A 21,819-nucleotide genomic window follows, 5' to 3' on the forward strand; every position below is an offset into this window, starting at 1 on the left:
AAAATCTGCCACTGTTTCCAATTTTTCCCCATCTATTTGCCATGAATTGTTGGGACTGGATGCCACAATCTTAGTTTGTTGAATGTTGGTTTGTAAGCCAGGTTTTTCACTCACCTCTTTGACTTTGATCAAGAGTTTCTTTAGTTCCTCTTCACTTTCCACCATTAAGGTGGTATCATATGCATTTCTGAGGTTGTCGATATTTTTCCTGGAAGTTTTGATTCCAGCCTGTGATTCATCCAGCCCAGCATTTTGCATGAGGTACTCTGCATAGACATTAAATAAAACAATATACAGTTTTGATGTACTCCTTTCCCAATTTTGACAAATTCTTTGTCCATGTCCAGTTCTGTTGCTTTTTGCCCCACATACAAGTTTTTTCTCAGGAGGCAGATGATGTGATCTGCTATATCCATCTCTTTAAGAATTTTCCACCGTTTGTTGTGATCCACACAGTCAAAGGTCTTCATGTAGTCAGGGAAGGAGAAGTACATTTTTCTGGAATTTTCTTGCTTTTTCTATGATCCATTGGATGTTGGCAAATTAATCTCTGGTTCCTCTGCCTTTTCTAAATCCAACTTGTACATCTGAAAGTTCTTAGTTCACATACTGTTGAAGCCTAGCTTGAAAGATTTTAAGTATTACTTTGCTAGCATGTGAAATGAGAGCAATTGTACCATAGTTTGGACATTCTTTGGCATTGCTCTTCTTTGGGATTGGAATGAAAACTGACTTTTTTTTGGTCCTGTGTCCATTGCTGAGTTTTATTATCAGTTTTTGCAATCACTGGAGTTTGATGATAGATTGAAATTTTAGGAACCTTTGAGATATGAGTGTAAATTCTAACTTTTCTTCTTAGCACTCTAGAAGCCTATCATGTGATGGCTGAAATACTGGAGACAAAGTAATCTCACATTATTAATACCATTTGCTAATGTGTAAGCTATTGCCTGAACACAGGGTACAAGAGCATCTTATTCCAAGGCACATACCCTTGAAATCCATAGATGAATGGTACTATTGGATTCCATGTACCTTCATTGCTGTGAAAGTTTTTACTCCATTGACTCATAATGAACAAAGCAACATATATCACATCCCAAGAAGAGATGGCTCATCTCAATTTTTTTTGCAGACATTTATTTAGCATATTTCCACTGCCTAGCCACTCCTTTTTTTCAGAAGAGATAATCTTTGAAGTACTTAGGCTTGAAAATTATATTTCCACAAAAGCCCATTTCTTAGTCCTTACAATTATGAGTCCATCAGAATCTTTTGCAACAGAAATCTTTCTTACTATTTTGCAAAAATTCTTTGTCTCGGAGTATCAAGGAGGTATTTTCATAAAAAGAAAATTCCACATAAAGGTAAGATCTTTTTCTGCATACCAATTATGAATGAAAATATAAACTAGATTAATCTGAAAATGAATTTTGAGTCAGTCATACGTTTTGGCCAAGAAACCAAATGGGAACTTTTTCAGTTAGTCCTCTTGGCTGTAACTCCACAAAACCAAGTCTTATCCTGTCGCACCAGCTATATGGACCAGGAACTATTTCAAAGAAACTCAATATATTAGTATTATCTAGTATGGAAAAGAGGAAATTTGTTAAGCATTATTTTTTATTATGGATAATGCTTGTCCCAGAGAAAAGTTTGCTAATTGGTAATTAATATAAAGTGTCAAAAGCTCAAAAGATGTTTTATTTACCCCTGTTTCCATTCTTATTCAGTCATAAATTGATGTAAAAGACTCTAAGTATTAACATATGATGCAGTAGGATTTAGTCATTCCAGATGTATCGATAGCCCAAGATTAACATGACTTACCAAAATACTTTGCCTTCTTTCTTGTATTTGTCAGAGAGCTGTCCAGTAAATTAGATGTCTAACAGCCTCATGTAGTTATTTAAATTTAAATCAAAATTTATTCTGTTTAGTTCAGTTCAGTTCAGTTGCTCAGTCGTGTCCGACTTTTTGTGACCCCATGAATCCCAGCACGCCAGGCCTCCCTGTCCATCACCAACTCCCAGCGTTCACTCAGACTCACATCCATCGAGTCCGTGATGCCATCCAGCCATCTCATCCTCTGTCATCCTCTTTTCCTCCTGTATTAAATTATATTAAAATTTCAGTTTCTCAATCTCACTAGCTGCATTTCAAGTCCTCAGTAGTTATATGTGGCTACTGGGTACCATATTGGAAAGCATGGATAGAGAACACTTCCTTACTACATAAAGTTCTGTTGAAAAGCCCTAGAAAAGGAAGACAGCAAAACACGGGGATTGCAAACAGTAGAGTTATCAAGGTTTAGAACATTCCACAAAATATCCCACAAAAGAAGCAGAAAAAAAAAAAAAACAGATGGTTTATAATATTAGTTACAAAGGACTGGAAAACACTGCCACAAAAATTCAAATTGTTGGGCATTGCCACTGACTCAAGTATCAAAAGCCTTTCCAAAATCATAGATAGAGTCTTAATTTTTATTGATCCTCACAGGAAATATGCAGATACCCTCAAAGGACCACATTATGTGATGCAACTCAATACTGATTATAAAAGTATCTATCCTACATTATATACTCAATACATAGTGATTGGTAGAATTGTGAACATATCCTGAAGGTACTACCATAATTTAGGCCTTCTTCTCAACAGATACACTTAGGTTTTCACAGGACTGGTGACATAATTCAAGGAGACCATGAATTTTGAGCCCAAGGAGCAAAATGATAACACAAGGCCCCTTTTTCTAAAATTACTATTTTGATACGATTATAGTAAAGTATTAGATCAAAGATGGGCTTTTTCAACATGGAGCCCTGTGTCATTGTAGAGGTCACACTTCCATGATGTGAACAGTGGGTCTTAAATTACTTAAATGAAAGACTATCCCATTTTGTTACCTTCTGTAACTCCTCTTCTGCTTTAGTTTTTGTCATTTCCTTTAATGCTGAATTTAACTCAATAGTTTATGCTCAATTTCTATATTTACCAACCACCTACATTTAAAAAAAAATTCTTTTTTTAATGTGGATGAAAAATAGCAAGAAGAGATAAGAAAGCCTTCTTCAGCGATCAATGCAAAGAATTAGAGGAAAACAATAGAATGGGAAAGACTAGAGATCTCTTCAAGAAAATCAGAGACACCAAAGGAACATTTCATGCAAAGATGGGCTCAATAAAGGACAGAAATGGTATGGACCTAACAGAAGCAGAAGATATTAAGAAGAGGTGGCAAGAATACACAGAAGAACTGTACAAAAAAGATATTCACGACCCAGATAATCACGATGGTGTGATCACTGACCTAGAGCCAGACATCCTGGAATGTGAAGTCAAGTGGGCCTTAGAAAGCATCACTACAAACAAAGCTAGTGGAGGTGATGGAATGCCAGTTGAGCTATTCCAAATCCTGAAAGATGATGCTGTGAAAGTGCTGCACTCAATATACCAGCAAATTTGGAAAACTCAGCAGTGGCCACAGGACTGGAAAAGGTCAGTTTTCATTCCAATCCCAAAGAAAGGCAATGCCAAAGAGTGCTCAAACTACCGCACAATTGCACTCATCTCACATGCTAGTAAAGTAATGCTCAAAATTCTCCAAGCCAGGCTTCAGCAGTATGTGAACCGTGAACTTCCTGATGTTCAAGCTGGTTTTAGAAAAGACAGAGGAACCAGAGATCAAATTGCCAACATCTGCTGGATCATGGAAAAAACAAGAGAGTTCCAGAAAAACATCTCTTTCTGCTTTATTGACTATGCCAAAGCCTTTGACTGTGTGGATCAAAATAAACTGTGGAAAATTCTGAAAGAGATGGGAATACCAGACCACCTGATCTGCTCCTTGAGAAATCTGTATGCAGGAAGCAACAGTTAGAACTGGATGTGGAACAACAGAATGGTTCCAAATGGGAAAAGGAGTTCATCAAGGCTGTATATTGTCACCCTGTTTATTTAACTTCTATGCAGAGTACATCATGAGAAACGCTGGACTGGAAGAAACACATGCTGGAATCAAGATTGCCGGGAGAAATATCAATAACCTCAGATATGCAGATGACACCACCCTTATGGCAGAAAGTGAAGAGGAACTCAAAGCCTCTTGATGGAAATGAAAGTGGAGAGTGAAAAAGTTGGCTTAAAGCTCAACATTCAGAAAACGAAGATCATGGCATCCAGTCCCATCACTTCATGGGAAATAGATGGGGAAACAGTGGAAACAGTGTCAGACTTTATTTTTCTGGGCTCCAAAATCACTGCAGATGGTGACTACAGCCACGAAATTAAAAGATGCTTACTCCTTGGAAGGAAAGTTATGACCAACCTAGATAGCATATTCAAAAGCAGAGACATTACTTTGCCAACAGAGGTTCGTCTAGTCAAGGCTATGGTTTTTCCTGCGGTCATATATGGATGTGAGAGTTGGTCTGTGAAGAAGGCTGAGCGCCAAAGAATTGATGCTTTTGAACTGTAGTGTTGGAGAAGACTCTTGAGAGTCCCTTGGACTGCAAGGAGATCCAACCAGTCCATTCTGAAGGAGATCAGCCCTGGGATTTCTTTGGAAGGAATGATGCTGAAGCTGAAACTCCAGTACTTTGGCCACCTCATGTGAAGAGTTGACTCATTAGAAAAGACTCTGACGCTGGGAGGGATTGGGAGCAGAAGAAGAAGGGGGCTACAGAGGATGAGATGGCTGGATGGCATCACCGACTCAATGGACGTGAGTCTGAGTGAACTCCGGGAGTTGGTGATGGACACGGAGGCCTGGCATGCTGGGATTCATGGGGTCACAAAGAGTTGGACACGACTGAGCGACTGACTGATCTGATCTGATCTAATCTGATCTTTAATGCTTATTAAATTTGTTACAATATTGCTTCTAGGTTTCTTTTTTTTTATGTTTTGGTTTCTTGACTGCAAGTCGTGTGGGATCATGGCTACCCCACCAAGGATCAAACTTGCACCCCCTGATTTGGAAGGTGAAGTCTTAAGCAATTAACTAGGGAAGTCCTCAACCAACTGTCTTTTAATTGAAGTGGTTCCTGTATCATATTACTAAACCTGCTCAGCAAGTTCATCAATGGACTTTCAGTTCTCATCTCTTACATTTATGGCTATTTGTTATCATTTCCTTTCTACCCCTGCGGCCCTATAACCCAGGTTACACTCTCCTATTCTGGTTCTTTTGTCCTCTATCTACTCTCATGTATTCTAATTGCTCATCTCTCTATACTGAGTCCTTGACACTTCCCCACTGTGCTTTGTGTCTAGGTGATTTCATCCTTTGTTCTTATCTTGATGAACTTTCTGTATAGATAATTTTTGATCTCTTGTAATTCTGAACCCTGAGGCTGTCTTACTGTGCAACCTAGTCCCCTGACATCTACTCAATAAATATTTGTATATTATTTATCCTTCACTCAATCCATACCTGAAGTATCCACAATATTTTGTAGATTAAATATGGGTTTGCACTCAGTAAATGGCCACAGAAGTATTCCAGAATTGACATTTACTCATGAAAAATCCATTTAGGAATTATATTCTACACCATAAATTGGTCTTTCACACATTCTTCAAACACTGCTGAGGTCCCAGATCTGAAAGAAATGTAAGATGAGAAAGCTGTTTCAAATTTTAAAACTTTTAGAAGCCAAGGGTTTTCAATTAAATGTCACAATCATTCCTCTTTAGAAACACTGCTCTAAAAAATTCCTTCAGACATACTTTGTTATACATTTAAGAATTGAATAAGTAGAGGAGTATTCTAATAGTTCAGATAATTTTCTCTGATCTATTAAGCATAATATGCCATCCTAAGGATCTATCACTATCTTTGATTTGTTTACATATAATCAATCTATGTAAGTAATTTTTTTAAGATCCCTACTGACACTTTCCTGATTTAAATCATGAAATTTCTTAATTTAAAACTTAAATCCTGATTTAAATCTTATATTTAAGATTTACATATGTAAATTCCACACGCAATTATTTTACTTATTTTACATATACATATTCACGTGTAGTTACATATGCAATTATGTGATATACGTACATAAACTTTTAGTGTTTGCTTATTAAATATTAATTATATTAATTATATAAAATATAAATTAGAGATTTATATTTAAATCTTAAATAAAGCCATCAATCATAGCTAAAAGGTTATTACAAGTCTCAGGCATGTGGGTGAATAGGATCTGAACAATGATTACAATGGTAACTGTTGTTGTTGTTCAGTCACTAAGTCATGTCTGATTTTTGTGACCCTCATGGACTGTAGCATGCCAGGCTCCTCTGTCCTGCACTATCTCCCAGAATTTGCTCAAATTCATGCCCATTGAGTCAATGATGATATCTAATTATCTTGTCCTCTGCTGCCCCCTTCACCTTTTGCCTTCAGTTTTTGCCAGCATCAGGGTCTTTTCCAGTGAATCATCTCTTCAGATCAGGTGGCCAAAGTATTGGAGCTTCAGCTTTAGCATCAGCCCTTCCAATGAATATTCAGGGTTGATTTCCTTTAGGATTGACTGGTTTGATCTCCTTGCAGTCCAAGGGACCCTCAAGAGTCGTCTTCAGCATCACAATTTGAAAGCATCAATTCTTTGGAATTCTGTCTTATTTATGGACCAACACTCACATCTGTGTATGACTACTGGAAAAAACATAGCTTTGACCTTTACTGGCAGTGATGTCTCTGCTTTTTAATAAGCTGTCTAGATTTGTCACAGCTTTCCTTCCAAGGAGCAAGCATCTTTTAGTTTCAGAGCTGCAGTCACTGTCCACAGTGATTTTGGAAACCAAGAAAATAAAATCTGTCCCTGCTTCTACTTTTCCCTGTTCTATTTGCCATGAAGTGATGGGACAAGATGGCATGATCTTAGTTTTTCTCATGTTGAGTTCAGGTCCGCTTTTTCACTCTCCCTTTTTACCCTCATCAAGAGACTCTTTAGTTACTCTTACCTTTCTGCCATTAGAGTGATATCATTTGCATATCTGAAGTTGTTGATATTTTTCCTGGCAACCTTGATTCCAGCTTCTGACTCATCCAGCTCAGCTGGATGATGTACTCTGCATATAAGTTAAATAAACAGGGTGACAACTGCTAGATTTAAAGTGGATAACCAACAAGGACCTGCTACATAGCACATGGAACTCTGTTCAGTGTTATGTGGCAACCTGGATGCGAGGGGTGTTTGGGAGAATGGATACATGTATATGTATGGCTGAGCCCCTTTGATGTTCATCTGAAACTATCACAACATTGTTAATTGGCTATATCCCAATACAAAATAAAAAGTTAAAAAATAAATAAGCAGGATGACAATATACAGCCTTGTTATACTTCTTTTCCAATTTTGAACCAGTTGTTTGTTCCATGTCCAGTCCTAACCATTGTTTCTTGGCCTACATACAGGTTTCTCAGGGGACAGGTGAGGTGCTCTGATATTCCCATCTCTTTAAGAATTTTCCACACTTTGTTGTGATTTACACAGTCAAAGGCTTTAATGTAGTCAATGGAGCAGAAGTTTTTTCTAGAACTCTCATGTTTTCTCCATGATCCAACAAATGCTGGCAATTTGATCTCTGGTTCCTCTTCCTGTCCTTCCAAGGATGAAACTGAAGCTCCTACCACTAATGCATGACTCGACTCCTGATGCTGTACTTGGGCTCTTTCCCTGTAGATCACCATACTCCCTTGACAGCAGGCCCTTTACTATAGCATACTGCCATAATTACAGGGCTGCATTTAACGTGTCTCTTAGATTTTATAGATATTTTAGTTTTTTTGAAACTGTTAATATACAAAGAAAACATAGTTTGAGTTACTATAACTAATAGGAGGATCTCCTTATGAACCTGTGAGTCTCAACCTGCTTGACAGAAGTACACTTTAAAACAATCTGGAGCTCTTGATCTCATAATTAGTACAGTATTTTAGGTAACTTAGTCTATGGGACAAAAATGCATCCTTTCAGATATCCTCCCATTTCCATGTTCTCTAAAGCTGGCCTTTGACTGAAGTAGGGGTATTTGATATTTTCTTGTGGTAACTAAGTGGGTCATGACTTTCATTCATTGACCTTCATCTGTACTCTGAACTGAAGATCTCTGAAATGCGATTTGTCCCATCCCAATTCATTCAACTGTTCCATGTGGAGCAGGCACAAAGCAAACAAAGTCATGTGTTTATTCATTATAATTTCTATATTGTAGGATTTCTATAAGACTATATCAATAGAATGTAGTTAGCAATACCATAATTAGAGATCAATATTGATTTTACACTATCAAATATAACAGGAGTCCATATTCTTCTACACACGTAGTATCAATTTATATCCAGATAAAACATGAGATGCCATATGGAATTTATGTGTTCTTTTTTTTTTTCTTGGAACCATGAGATTCCATTAAATTCCATTAAAGGAATGAGATTCCTTATGTTAAGAACTAAAAAAAACTTTGGAGAACTCTCTAGCAGTCCAGTGGTTAAGATTCCGTGCTTCCACTGCCAGGAGCAAAGGTTCAATCTATGGTCAGGGAATGCACATGTCCTCTGGTACAGTTAAAAATAAAATCCCAAGGGATTATGTTGTTTCACCCCTGCCAACAAAGAATTTATGTCAAAATATATCAGCTATGCCAAAATGTTACATAAACTGACATTATCCTCTATTACATTGTCATCAACTACTTTTAGCTAAAGCTGTTGAAAATATTTCATTTTACTTGTTTAGACCCTGCCCCACAGGTGCTTGGAAAACTTTCTTTCAACCTTTTGTCTTTTCTGAATCACCTTCTATTTTACTTTTCCCTACCTCTTCTTCCCTCTTTCAACAGCTCCGGAACTCACTTCATGCATTATGCATCTCCATGAATGGCAGCACTGGCAGGAACTCTCATTAGCTATTTTCTAGTTGTTTGAACAGTTGTAAAAGCCTTCCAGACATTTCCATGCATTCGTGAGTATCCTAACCTTTAGCTCCTAAAGACACTGTTGTCTAAACTACACAGTACAAAGACTCTTCATATTACTGGTAATCTATTTGTTTATTTTGTATGGTAATAGCTTCTTTAGAAAAATTGCATGTGATCCCATTGAGATACAGTGAGGTTTTTCCCACATACTAGTTTTTTTTTTTTCTTCCTAGTTGGCATTTTCAAGTAATCTGAAAATCCTGTCTATTGAACTGAAGTATTGAAGTGCTTTTAGTGTACTTGTTTTCTGATATTAGTCAGACTAGATATTAATTGAAACTATGCTGATAGTTTTTAATATCTTTATTCATTTATTTCATCCTATAAGAAAACACGAAGTTTCTGTATCAGCAAGACTATTGTAGCGATAAACACATCAGTTCCTCATGCCTTAATCTGTTCCCCTTCTGAAACTGCAGGGTGACTAAGCCTGAGGCACAAAGGATTTCTCTTGTGCCATAGGAGAAGAACCCTAGACTTATGAATCCTGCAGTTTAAATAGGAATAGGAGAGCTCTTTGTCACCTCACTTTCTGGGAGAGAAAAAGAAAACTGCTCCACTAGAATGTAAATGGCTAGCTCCATGACTCAGAGTTTCATCCCTCTTTGAATGTGAACAACCTCTCTGGAAGAGAAAGTAGGCAGTCTCTATCACAGAATGAAAGAAATTGATTCCAGGGAAATAAGATTTATTACTCTTTGAATGGGAGAAAATCACTCTAGGTCTAAGAGTTTTTAACTTTCAAGGATTGTACTTTAATTCAGGTTGAACATTTATTCGCTCAGAAAGCCCTGGCTAAGTAGAAACATGAAAATATTCACTTCTGCACAGAACCCTGGGTACGCTGAGTGCATCTGAGTACAGGATCAGACAGCTATAGATACCTTAGGTCAGAGATGAGTTAATGACAATCTTTAGATACTACTTTTAAACCTGAGAAGCAGCTTGATCTTCATCTACTGAGCACTATCAAGCCACAAAACTGGTAGTGCAAATTGCCCAAGTCTACCATTTTGTAGAAACACACATGTCATGCCTCACCTTTCTGCTAAGTATCCTTTCTAAAAACCAGAATATGGATCAATGAAAGAATGATATGTTAACCTCTCTCCCAAAATAACAGCTTTCTTTCATTGTTTAGTCCTTGACAAGACCTTAAATTATTAATCACCATTATGTTTGTAAATCACACAATTCAAAGTATAATGTCTTTAGAGTTCATAGATATATTGCTATCCATAGCCCAGTAAAATATTTTCTCTGTAGGCTTATCCTTTTAAAAATGAATGAATAAGTTCAATGAACTTCATGGTCATGAAGAATGTGGTCTCTTTATATTGGGAGTTTATATGAAAATATGACATATGTAAATTAGGTCTAGAAAGATCACCATAATAGATGTTTGGGAGTTGTGCTAAAATAAACTTCAGAGAGGGGTTTAAACCATAATCTTCAAGACCAAGTAAATGATGCCTCTCTTAGGGCCGAATAAGTCAGATGGTATGAGTAGGTGTTAATTTAGGAAAAACAAGATCAAGACCAGGAATTCCAAAAAAGGTAAAACTAAGGTTCAGGTTTCATAACACTCACCCTATCTGCTTGAATTACACCCTTGGAATGAGTGTGAAGATCATTCTGTAAGAAGGACTTCTCTCTTATTCTGTCTACCTTGAAATATAATTGGCATACATTAATTTATACATATTTGAAAGTTACAACTTTATGAGTTTTACTACATGTGTACATGCAGAAAACTAACATCCTAATAAAGATATCAAACACTGTCATCACCCCAAAAAGTTCCCTCATGTTTCTTGTTAATTTATCCCTTCATAGTTTTCCATAGCCAAACACTGATCTCATTTTAGTCATCATAAATCAGTTTTCACTTTCTATAATTTTATATGTCAAATAATACAGTAGATATTCTTTTTTTGTCTTTTTAAAAATAATATCATTCATTTATTCAGATTATATTCAGAAGCACAAAGAAAACAGAGTTTCTTTATTTTCCTTAAAAAATGCAGTCTTCATCTGAGCCCCCACCCCAGGTGTCTGGGCAAAGGAAGGTGGTGGAGGCCAGTGCAGAATAATAAATTTATTCTAATATGGTAACATTTATCCATTATAGTAGAGTCCATGTATTTTAAATTTACACATTTTCTGTTAGAATGTTCAGTTCTCTCAGATATACCTTTTCCCCTGCTCTTCTGTAAATTTGAGTACTTCTATCCAAGCCAACCTGCAGTGATAGTGGAGAGTCATGAAGCTTAAACTTCAAGACCCTCATTTGCATAAGTCCATTCCAGGGCTCTCTAATTTACTCACAAGGTGATATATTTTTATGAAATCTGAAGAATCCATGTGTATTAACCACAACTGATGAAGACAATTGGATGTTTCCACTTTTATTTCCTCTCTGTCATTGTTCTCCTTCTGTTAGGGACTGTTGGCATGGCCATGGGAAGTTTTGGAATTTGACTATGGACACGTAACTGAAAATTTACAGAGTCTAAATATACAATAATGTATTTTTGTAGTTTGTAGTAATTTATGTGTAAGTAAATTATTTATAAAAGTCTTAAAAAACTTCTAGGAATAATGTGGTCAGTGTAGAGAGTACTAGTATTTAGGGATATTTGAAATGTCCTGAAATTTTAAAACACACATATGACAGAACCTTGACAGAGGGCTTTCCAGATTTGACAGCAATGATAAAAAAGCCTTATGGTATTGCTAATTATAAAGTTGTGAAGTCAAAATGAACTTTCCTTAAGCTGATGCTACTCTTTAAGAAATTAATTTTAAATAGATAATTTTTGAGGTATAATTGATATATAACATTGCAGTATCTTCAGATGTACAACATAATAATTTGATTTTTGTATATACTGCAAAATGATTACCACAATAAATCTAGTTACTATATATCATCACACATAGTTACATATTTCTTTTCTTTTGATGAGAACATTTTAGATCTACTCTCTTAGCAACTTTGAAATATATAGTATTGGTCTTTTTTTAAATACAATTCATGAGGTTCTCAAGGCAAGTTTGCCATTCCCTCCTGCAGTGGATTGGTTTAGGATTGAGAAAGCAGGATGACAGAGCTGTCTGTTCAGTTGTTTATTTAACTTATACACTGAGCACATCATGAGAAATACAGGGCTGGATGAATTACAAGCTGGAATCAAGATAGGTGGGAGAAACATCAACAGCCTCAATATGTGGGTGATACTACCCTATTGGCAGAAAGCTAAGAGGAAATAAAGACCCTCTTGATGAGAGTGAAGGAGGAGAGTGAAAAAGTAGACTTAAAACTAAATATTAAAAAAACTAAGATGAAGCCATCCTGCCCCATTTCTTCATGGCAAATAGAAGGGGGAAAGGTGGAAGTAGTGACAGATTTCCTCTTCTTGGGCTCTAAAATCACTGTGGATAGTGACTGCAACCATGAAATCAGAAGATGACTGCTTCTTGGCAGGAAAGCTATGATGAACCTAGACCATGTGTTGAAAAGCAGAGACCACACTGCTGACAGAGGTTCGTATACTCAAGGCTATGGTCTTCCCAGTGGTTGTGAATGGTTGTGAAAGCTGGACCATAAAGGAGGTAGAGCACCAAAGAAGTTATGCCTTCAAACTGTAATGCTGGAGAAGACTCCTGAGAGTCCCTTGGAAAGCAAGGAGATCAAACCAGTCAATCTTAAAGGAAATCAACCCTGAATAGTCATTAGAAGGACTGATGCTGAACCTGAAACTCCAGTATTTGGTCATCTGATGCCAACACCTGAATCACTGGAAAATTCTCTAATGCTGGGAAAGATGGAGGGTAGAAGGAAAAGAGGGCATCAGAGGATGAGATGGCTGGATGACATCACCAATGCAATGGACATAAACTTGGGCAAACTTTGGGAGATGGTGAGGAAGAGGGAGGCCTGGGGTACTTCAACCTATGGGGTCACAAAGAGTCAGACATGACTGGGTGACTGAACAACAGTGGATATGGTGGTCCAGTCTCATTCTTTTGCATGTGACTGCCCAGTTTTTCTAGCACCATTTATTGAAGAGAGTCTCTTTTTTTTCCACTTACATTGTTGGCTCTCTTGTTATGAATTAACTGACCATACATGTGACATTTGTTTCTGGGTTCTCAATTCTCTTCCATTGATTTATGTGTTTGTTCTTATGTAAATATCATACTGTTTTGGCTACTATAGCTTTGAAACATAGTTTGAAATCAGAAACTGAGATGCTTTGTTCTTCTTTCTCAAGATTGCTTTGGCTCATTGTGGTCTTTTATGTTTTCATACAAATTTTAGGATTGTGTGCTCTATTTCTGTTTTATTTTTTTTAACTTTATATATATATATTTTTTTTTTTTTTTTTTTTTTTTTTTTACTTTACAATGCTGTATTGGTTTTGCCATACATCAACATGCATCCACCACGGGTGTACACGTGTTCCCCATCCTGAACACCCCCTCCCAAATCCCTCCCTATACCATCCCTCTGGGTCATCCCAGTGCACCAGCCCCAAGCTTCCTGTATCCTGCATCGAACCTGGATGGGCGATTCATTTCTTACATGATATTATACATGTTTTAATGCCATTCTCCCAAGTCATCCCCCCCCGCCCCGCCAACAGAGTCCAAAAGACTGTTCTATACATCTGTGTCTCTTTTGCTGTCTCACATACAGGGTTGTCATTACCATCTTTCTAAATTCCATATATATGCATTAGTAATCTGTATTGGTGTTTTTCTTTCTGGCTTACTTCACTCTGTATAATAGGCTCCAGTTTCATCCACCTCATTAGAATTGATTCAAATGTGTTCTTTTTAATGGCTGAGTAATACTCCGTTGTGTATATGTACCACAGCTTTCTTATCCATTCGTCTGCTGATGGACATATAGGTTGCTTCCATGTACTGGCTATTGTAAACAGTGCTGTGATGAACACTGGGGTACATGTGTCTCTTTCAGTTCTGGTTTCCTTGGTGTATATGCCCAGCAGTGGGATTGCTGGGTCGTATGGCAGTTCTATTCCCAGTTTTTTAAGGAATCTCCACACTGTTCTCCATTGTGGCTGCACTAGTTTGCATTCCCATCAACAGTGTAAGAGGGTTCCCTTTTCTCCACACCCTCTCCAGCATTTATTGCTTGTAGACTTTTGGATAGCAGCCATTCTGACTGGCGTGAAATGGTACCTCATAGTGGCTTTGATTTGCATTTCTCTGATAATGAGTGATGTTGAGCATCTTTTCATGTGTTTGTTAGCCATCTGTATGTCTTCTTTGGAGAAATGTCTATTTAGTTCTTTGACCCATTTTTTGATTGGGTCGTTTATTTTTCTGGAATTGAGCTGCAGGAGTTGCTTGTATATTTTTGAGATTAGTTGTGTCAGTTGCTTCATTTGCTATTATTTTCTCCCATTCTGAAGGCTGTCTTTTCACCTTGCTTATAGTTTCCTTTGTTGTGCAGAAGCTTTTAAGTTTAATTAGATCCCATTTGTTTGTTTTTGCTTTTATTTCCAATATTCTGGGAGGTGGGTCATAGAGGATCCTGGTGTGATGTATGTCAGAGAGTGTTTTGCCTATGTTCTCCTCTAGGAGTTTTATAGTTTCTGGTCTTATGTTTAGATCTTTAATCCATTTTGAGTTTATTTTTGTGTATGGTGTTAGAAAGTGTTGTAGTTTCATTCTTTTACAAGTGTTTGACCAGTTTTCCCAGCACCACTTGTTAAAGAGATTGTCTTTTCTCCATTGTATATTCTTGCCTCCTTTGTCAAAGATAAGGTGTCCATAGGTGCATGGGTTTATCTCTGGGCTTTCTATTTTGTTCCATTGATCTATATTTCTGTCTTTGTGCATGAGGCCACAATCACCCTAATACCAAAACCTGAAAAAGATGCCACAAAAAAGAGAAAACTACAGGCCAATATCACTGATGAACATAGATGCAAAAATCCTTAATAAAATTCTATCAATCAGAATCCAACAACACATTAAAGAGATCATACACCATGACCAAGTGGGCTTTATCCCAGGGATGCAAGGATTCTTCAATGTCCACAAATCAATGTAATACACCACATTAACAAATTGAAAAATAAAAGCCATACGATTATCTCAATAGATGCAGAGAAAGCCTTTGACAAAATTCAACATTCATTTATGATGAAAACTCTCTAGAAAGCAGGAATAGAAGGAACATACCTCAACATACAAAAGCTATATATGACAAACCCATAGCAAACATTGTCTTAAATGGTGAAATATTGAAAGCATTTCCCCTAAAGTCAGGAACAAGACAAGGGTGCCCACTTTCACCACTACTATTCAACATAGTTTTGGAAGTTTTGGCCACAGCAATAAGAGCAGAAAAAGAAATAAAAGGAATCCAAATTGGAAAAGAAGAAGTAAAACTCTCACTGTTTGCAGATGACAGGATACTTTACATAGAAAACCCTAAAGACACCACCAGAAAATTACTAGATCTAATCAATAAATACAGCCAAGTGGCACGATAAAATTAATACACAGAAATCCCTTGTATTCCTATACACTAACAATGAGAAAACAGAAAGAGAAATAAAGGAAACAATTCCATTCACTATTGCAAAGAAAAGAATAAAATACTTAGGAATATATCTACCTAAAGAAACTAAAGTTTTATAGAAAACTATAAATTATATATATATATATATATGATGAAAGAAATCAAAGAGGACACTAATAGATCGAGAAATATACCATGTTCATGGATCAGAAAAATCAATATAGTGAAAATGAGTATACTACCCAAAGCAATCTATAGATTCAATGCAATCCCTATCAGGCTACCAATGGTATTTTTCACAGAGCTAGAACAAATAATTTCACAATTTGTATGGAAATACAAAAAAACTCAAATAGCCAAAGCAATCTTGAGAAAGAAGAATGGAACTGGAGGCATCAACCTGCCTGACTTCAGGCTCTATTTCTGTTTTTTAAAAAAAGATAGCTATTGGAATTTTGATAGGACTTGCATTGGACCTATGGATTACTTTAGGTAAGATGAAAAGTTTATATTAATTCATTCTGTTATGAGTGCAGAATATCTCTACATTTATTTATGTCTTCTCCAATATCTTTCATTAATGTCTTACAGTTTTCAGTGTGTAAGTATTTCACCTCATTATCATTGTTCAGTTGCTAAGTTGTGTCCAACTCTTTGTGACCCCATGAACTACTGCTTGCCAGGCTCCTCTGTCCATGTGGTTCTCCAGGCAAGAAGACAGAGGTGGGTTGCCATTTCCTCCTCCTTGTTTACATTTATTATAGGTATTTTCTCCTTTTTGATGCAATTGTAAGAGGGATTGGTTTTTTCATCTATATTTCTCATAGTTTATTTTTAGTGAATAGAAATGCTATAGACTTCTGTGTATTGATTTTGTATCCTGAAACTCTACAGAATTTGTTTACTTTAATTTTCCTTGATGGAGTCCTTAGGATTTTCCATATTTAATATGTCATCTGCCAATAGTTAAAATTTTACTTTTTTCTTTATGATTTGGATGTCTTTTTCTCTTTTTCATTCCACAGAATGACTTGAGACTCATCCATGTTTGCTCACTTTTATTACTGAGTAGAATTCTATTAAATGGATAGAGAAATAGTTTGTTTATGACACTCTCTTAGTGAGAGTACCTTTATGATAACTTAAGTCAAATCAGGAAGAAATACTCCAACATTGTTTTTTTTTTTCTTATATTTTCTTTTAATATCCTAGATTCTTTGCTTTATACATTAATTTTAGTGTCAGCTTGTTAACTTTTACCAAAGAGTTTGATAAAATTTTTTACTGGAATCTATTGAATATATAGAAAAAATTGAGATAGTTGACATCTTAATAATACTAAAATAATCTCAACATCAAGGAAATATAAAATGTTCCTCTTTTTTGTTCCCCTGTTTAACAACTAAAAATCAATACCAATCATAAACAAGAAAATCTCTTTGGGAGTTGTAGAATCCAGCACCTCATTACAAGAGACCCAAGAAAAGTCTAAGCCACCTCTATATGGGCTGTGGAACCAGCAGAAGCCTTTGAAACTGTTGCTGTTGTTCAGTCACTAACACAACTATTCACAGCTGCAACTGAGAAAACCTGCAGGATGCTGATGTGGATCGGCACCTATCGATGAGAAGAATTTTGCAGAAGTCCAGCCATCTGGAAGGGATTCTAGCACATCACTGGAGGAAAAAATTACAAGTTTTAAAGCACTGATGAAGATCCTGGTGTACCAGTGCTCTGCCAGTACTGTACTGTTCACATACAATTTTCTTAAGATTGTAGTGAAGTGAAAGTTGCTCAGTTGTGTCCGACTCTTTGCCACTCCATGGACTATACAGTCCATGGAATTCTCCAGGCCAAAATACTGGAGTGGGTAGCCTTTCCCTTCTCCAGGGGATATTCCAAACCCAGGGATTGAACCCAGGTCTCCTGCATTGCAGGTGGATTCTTTACCAACTGAGCACAAGGGAAGCCCTTAAGATGGTAGTTCAGTTCAGTTCAGTCATTCAGTCGTGTCCGACTCTTTGCAACCCCATGAATCGCAGCACACCAGGCCTCCCTGTCCATCACCAACTCCTGGAGTTCACACAAACTCATGTCCATCAAGTCGGTAATGCCATCCAGCCATCTCATCCTCTGTCGTCCTCTTCTCCTCCTCCCCCAATCTCTCCCAGCATCAGAGTCTTTTCCAATGAGTCAGCTCTTCGCATGAGGTGGCCAAAGTACTGGAGTTTCAGCTTTAGCATCAGTCCTTCCAAAGAACACCCAGCACTGATCTCCTTTAGAATGGACTGGTTGGATCTCCTTGCAGTCGAAGGGACTCTCAAGAGTCTTCTCCAACACCACAGTTCAAAAGCATCAATTCTTCGGCGCTCAGCTTTCTTCACAGTCCAACTCTCATATCCATACATGACCACTGGAAAAACCATAGCCTTGACTAGACAGACCTTTCTTGGCAAAGTAATGTCTCTGCTTTTGAATATGCTATCTAGGTTGGTCATAACTTTCCTTCCAAGGAGTAAGTGTCTTTTAATTTCATGGCTGCAATCACCATCTGCAGTGATTTTGGAGCCCTCCAAAATTAATTCTGACACTGTTTCCACTGTTTCCCCATCTATTTCCCATGGAGTGATGGGACCGGATGCCATGATCTTTGTTTTCTGAATGTTGAGCTTTAAGCCAACTTTTTTCACTCTCCTCTTTCACTTTCATCAAGATGCTTTATAGTTCCTCTTCACTTTCTGCCATAAGGGTAGTGTCATCTGCATATCTGAGGTTATTGATATTTCTCCCGACAAACTTGATTCCAGCTTGTGCTTCTTCCAGCCCAGCGTTTCTCATGATGTACTCTGCATATAAGTTAAATAAGCAGGGTGACAATATACAGCCTTGACGTACTCCTTTTCCTATTTGGAACCAGTCTGTTGTTCCATGTCCAGTTCTAACTGTTGCTTCCTGACCTGCATATAGGTTTCTCAAGAGGCAGGTCAGGTGGTCTGGTATTCCCATCTCTTGAAGAATTTCCCACAGTTTAGTGATCCACACAGTCAAAGGCTTTGGCATAGTCAATAAAGCAGAAAGAGATGTTTTTCTGGAACTCTCTTGCTTTTTCCATGATCCAGCAGATGTTGGCAATTTGATCTCTGGTTCCTCTGCCTTTTCTAAAACCAGCTTGAACATCAGGAGGTTCATGGTTCACGTACTGCTGAAGCCTGGCTTGGAGAATTTTGAACATTACCTTACTAGCATGTGAGATGAGTGCAATTGTGCGGTAGTTTGAGCATTCTTTGGCATGGCCTTTCTTCGGGATTTGAATGAAAACTGAACTTTCCAGTCCTGTGGCCACTGCTGAGTTTTCCAAATTTGTTGGCATATTGAGTCAACACTTTCACAGCATGATCTTTTAGGATATGAAATAACTCAACTGGAATTCCATCACCTCCACTAGCTTTGTTTGTAGTGATGCTTTCTAAGGCCCACTTGACTTCACATTCCAGGATGTCTGGCTCTAAGTGAGTGATCACACCACCGTGATTATCTTGGTTGTGAAGATCTTTTTTGTACAGTTCTTCTCATATTAAATGTTCAAAACATAATAAAATACCATCTCAATACGTAAATAGATAAAATTTCATTCTGTTTACATGTGCAATATTTGGCATTAGTTATTTCTTAACTTAGGCAAAGCAACCATGTAAAGCTTGTGATAAAAATTATTTTGCTCTCAAATTTTGAAAATTATTCCAGTGGGACATATTGACTTGTTTTAATATATATATGTGATTCTTTATGAGTTAAAGTGTTCCTACCCAAGTGTGGGAGAAGACTTGATAATTGCTAGGATTAAGAAAACCCAAAGAACAAGGAAGCAGGAGGCAGAATTTCAGCAGGTGATAAATCAAGAAGAATGAATCTCTAAGGATGTTTTCGAACTATATCCTTTTGCGGGTTTACCGCTTATGTAATATTTGACTTGCTATTTGGCAAATATTGGAGTTCACTGGAAATGCAGTGACTGTACGTTTTTGGGAAAGGTCACCCAAAACATACACATGTACACCTATCTATAACTATATCTATATATATAGAGAGAGACATATAGCAAGAGAAAGAAGGACGAAGAGAGCTAGGTTTTTCATTTACCTTCAAGAAACTAGAAGGCATTCACTTTGGTGACAGTGAGTATGACTCTCTGGTATTATAAAGTTTATTTAATATACTTCAAAAGTAATGTATCTATGTGTGAAATTTATTTCTACCTTAAAAAATATAATTTTCCATTGAACTTTTAAACCTTGATTATATGTATATAGTTTTTTTCTAGGAGATTTCTTCTTTTTCTCCTTCTTTGGGGCTTGATTTCAATGATTTGGGAAAAGGAAAGAACAAGCAATGCTCTGAATGTGTAACAGGTACAAGCCATATGTCCACTGGGCTCTATCTCCTCACTGTGCAGTTTCTAACTTGAAATAAAACCTGACTGATTTTCAAATCAACATGGGTAGAATGGTACTCTGTTCACAATCTCTATGAGAAGTAGTAGGAGTTTGGAAAAATATTCAGTTTTTATTAACAATGTTTGTGGGGTCTTCTGGAAAAGCTCACTTATTTTAGCAATTCAAATGATATTCAAGGAATGTCTAGTGCTTATAGCTATCAAAAAAGACCAGCTTAGGTTCCTCACAGTCACCAGTCTTGATATCCTATGGACATCTTTCTCTTTGGTTCTCTCCCTCTCAGCTCTAATTGTTTCCTTCCCTCTGCCTTCTCTCCTAGGCTACCTCTACCATTAAAACCTGGAAGCTTTGAATTGAGCTCTCTACAGCCTTGATCAAGAGAACATACACAAATTAATTTCTTTAGGAAAAAATAACCCTAATAAACCTTGAAGAGATTCATGTAGTGAATGAGATAGAATATTTATTTTAATTTCTGATAAAAGATAAAGGGACATAGGTAGCTCTTAAGAATAGTAAGGTCAGTCATTTTTAATTTTATTTTATCTGTTAGTACATATATGACTTCTAATAAGTGAAAGCCACTCAGTTGTGTCTGATTCTTTGCGACCCCATGGGCTATACAGTCCATGGAATTCTTCAGGCCAGAATACTGGAATGGGTAGCCTTTCCCTTCTCCAGGGTATCTTCCCAACCCAGGGACTGAACCCAGGTCCCCCCCCATTGCAGGCAGATTCTTTACTAGCAGAGCCACAAGGGAATCCCACTTATTAGAAATCACTTACGGAGCTAACAAAAAGTTAGGTTTGAAAAGTGCTGCTAATAGTATGATTAATTTTCATTTATTGAGCAACAAATGCTTATTGAGCCAAGGTCTGAGCAGGATGCTCTATAGCTACCTTGTTACCCAGCCATCCTTTTGTTTGACAAAGTCTAAAGCCTTAGTTTACCTATAGGATTTTAAGAGCAAGCAAGCAAGCCCTGAGTTGACCTGAAGTGAAAGGGACTGAGAAATGCATGGGCAGTACAGGCAAGAGAGCAAGTAGAAAGAGTTGGTACCACTGAACTATCACTAGGTTGTAAGTTCCTTGAAGGCAGAGAACATGCCCTTCCTTCATGTTTTCCTTGGGCCACTTTTTTTATTTTTTTTTTTGGTCAAATGATCATGTCAAGTTTAGAGCAGAAGACTGCAGCTGTGGAAACCTACAGCCATATTTGGCTATGATGTATTTGAACACAGCCTAGGGGAAAATGTTAAGTCTGAAACTGAAAAAATTACATGGTTGCAAATGGAACACAATGGAGCATTTGCAAGGTAGGGGTGGGAGCAGGGGTATGTTAGTGCAGGCATCCCTTGGGAAAAGTATTCATTAGGAAAGGGGAAGAGTTGATGGTGATCTTTGTAATAGGAATGGAGAGGAATCAGAACACCTAAAGTTAAAAATAGAGCAGTGGTTATTGATTGTCATATTTATCATGTGAGATACAGTGGGTGAACAAAAGAGCTATTAAGTAGGTCATCTTTGAATCCAGATATTTTAAAACAATAATATAAAAATTTATCTGTATTGTCAATGTTTGAGTAACATTTGGTCTGCCATTTTGAGGGGATTAAAGCAAGTTTTCACATACAAAAGAGACAGACTTCCTTGTTTTATTTACAGTTTCAAGAAAGACAACCATTCTGAGTGTTAGCTTTCTCTCCCTTTTCTGACAGATGGCGTATCATTTTCTTAGGGCTGCTGGAGCAAAGTACTACAAGCGGGTTGCTTAAAATAGCAGAAAATTATTATCTTACATTTGTGGAATCTG

Source organism: Bos grunniens, chromosome 26 (genome assembly GCF_055505025.1).
Source record: "Bos grunniens cultivar Pamir isolate PY7600 chromosome 26, Bosgru_T2T1.0, whole genome shotgun sequence".
Lineage (NCBI taxonomy): Eukaryota > Metazoa > Chordata > Mammalia > Artiodactyla > Bovidae > Bos > Bos grunniens.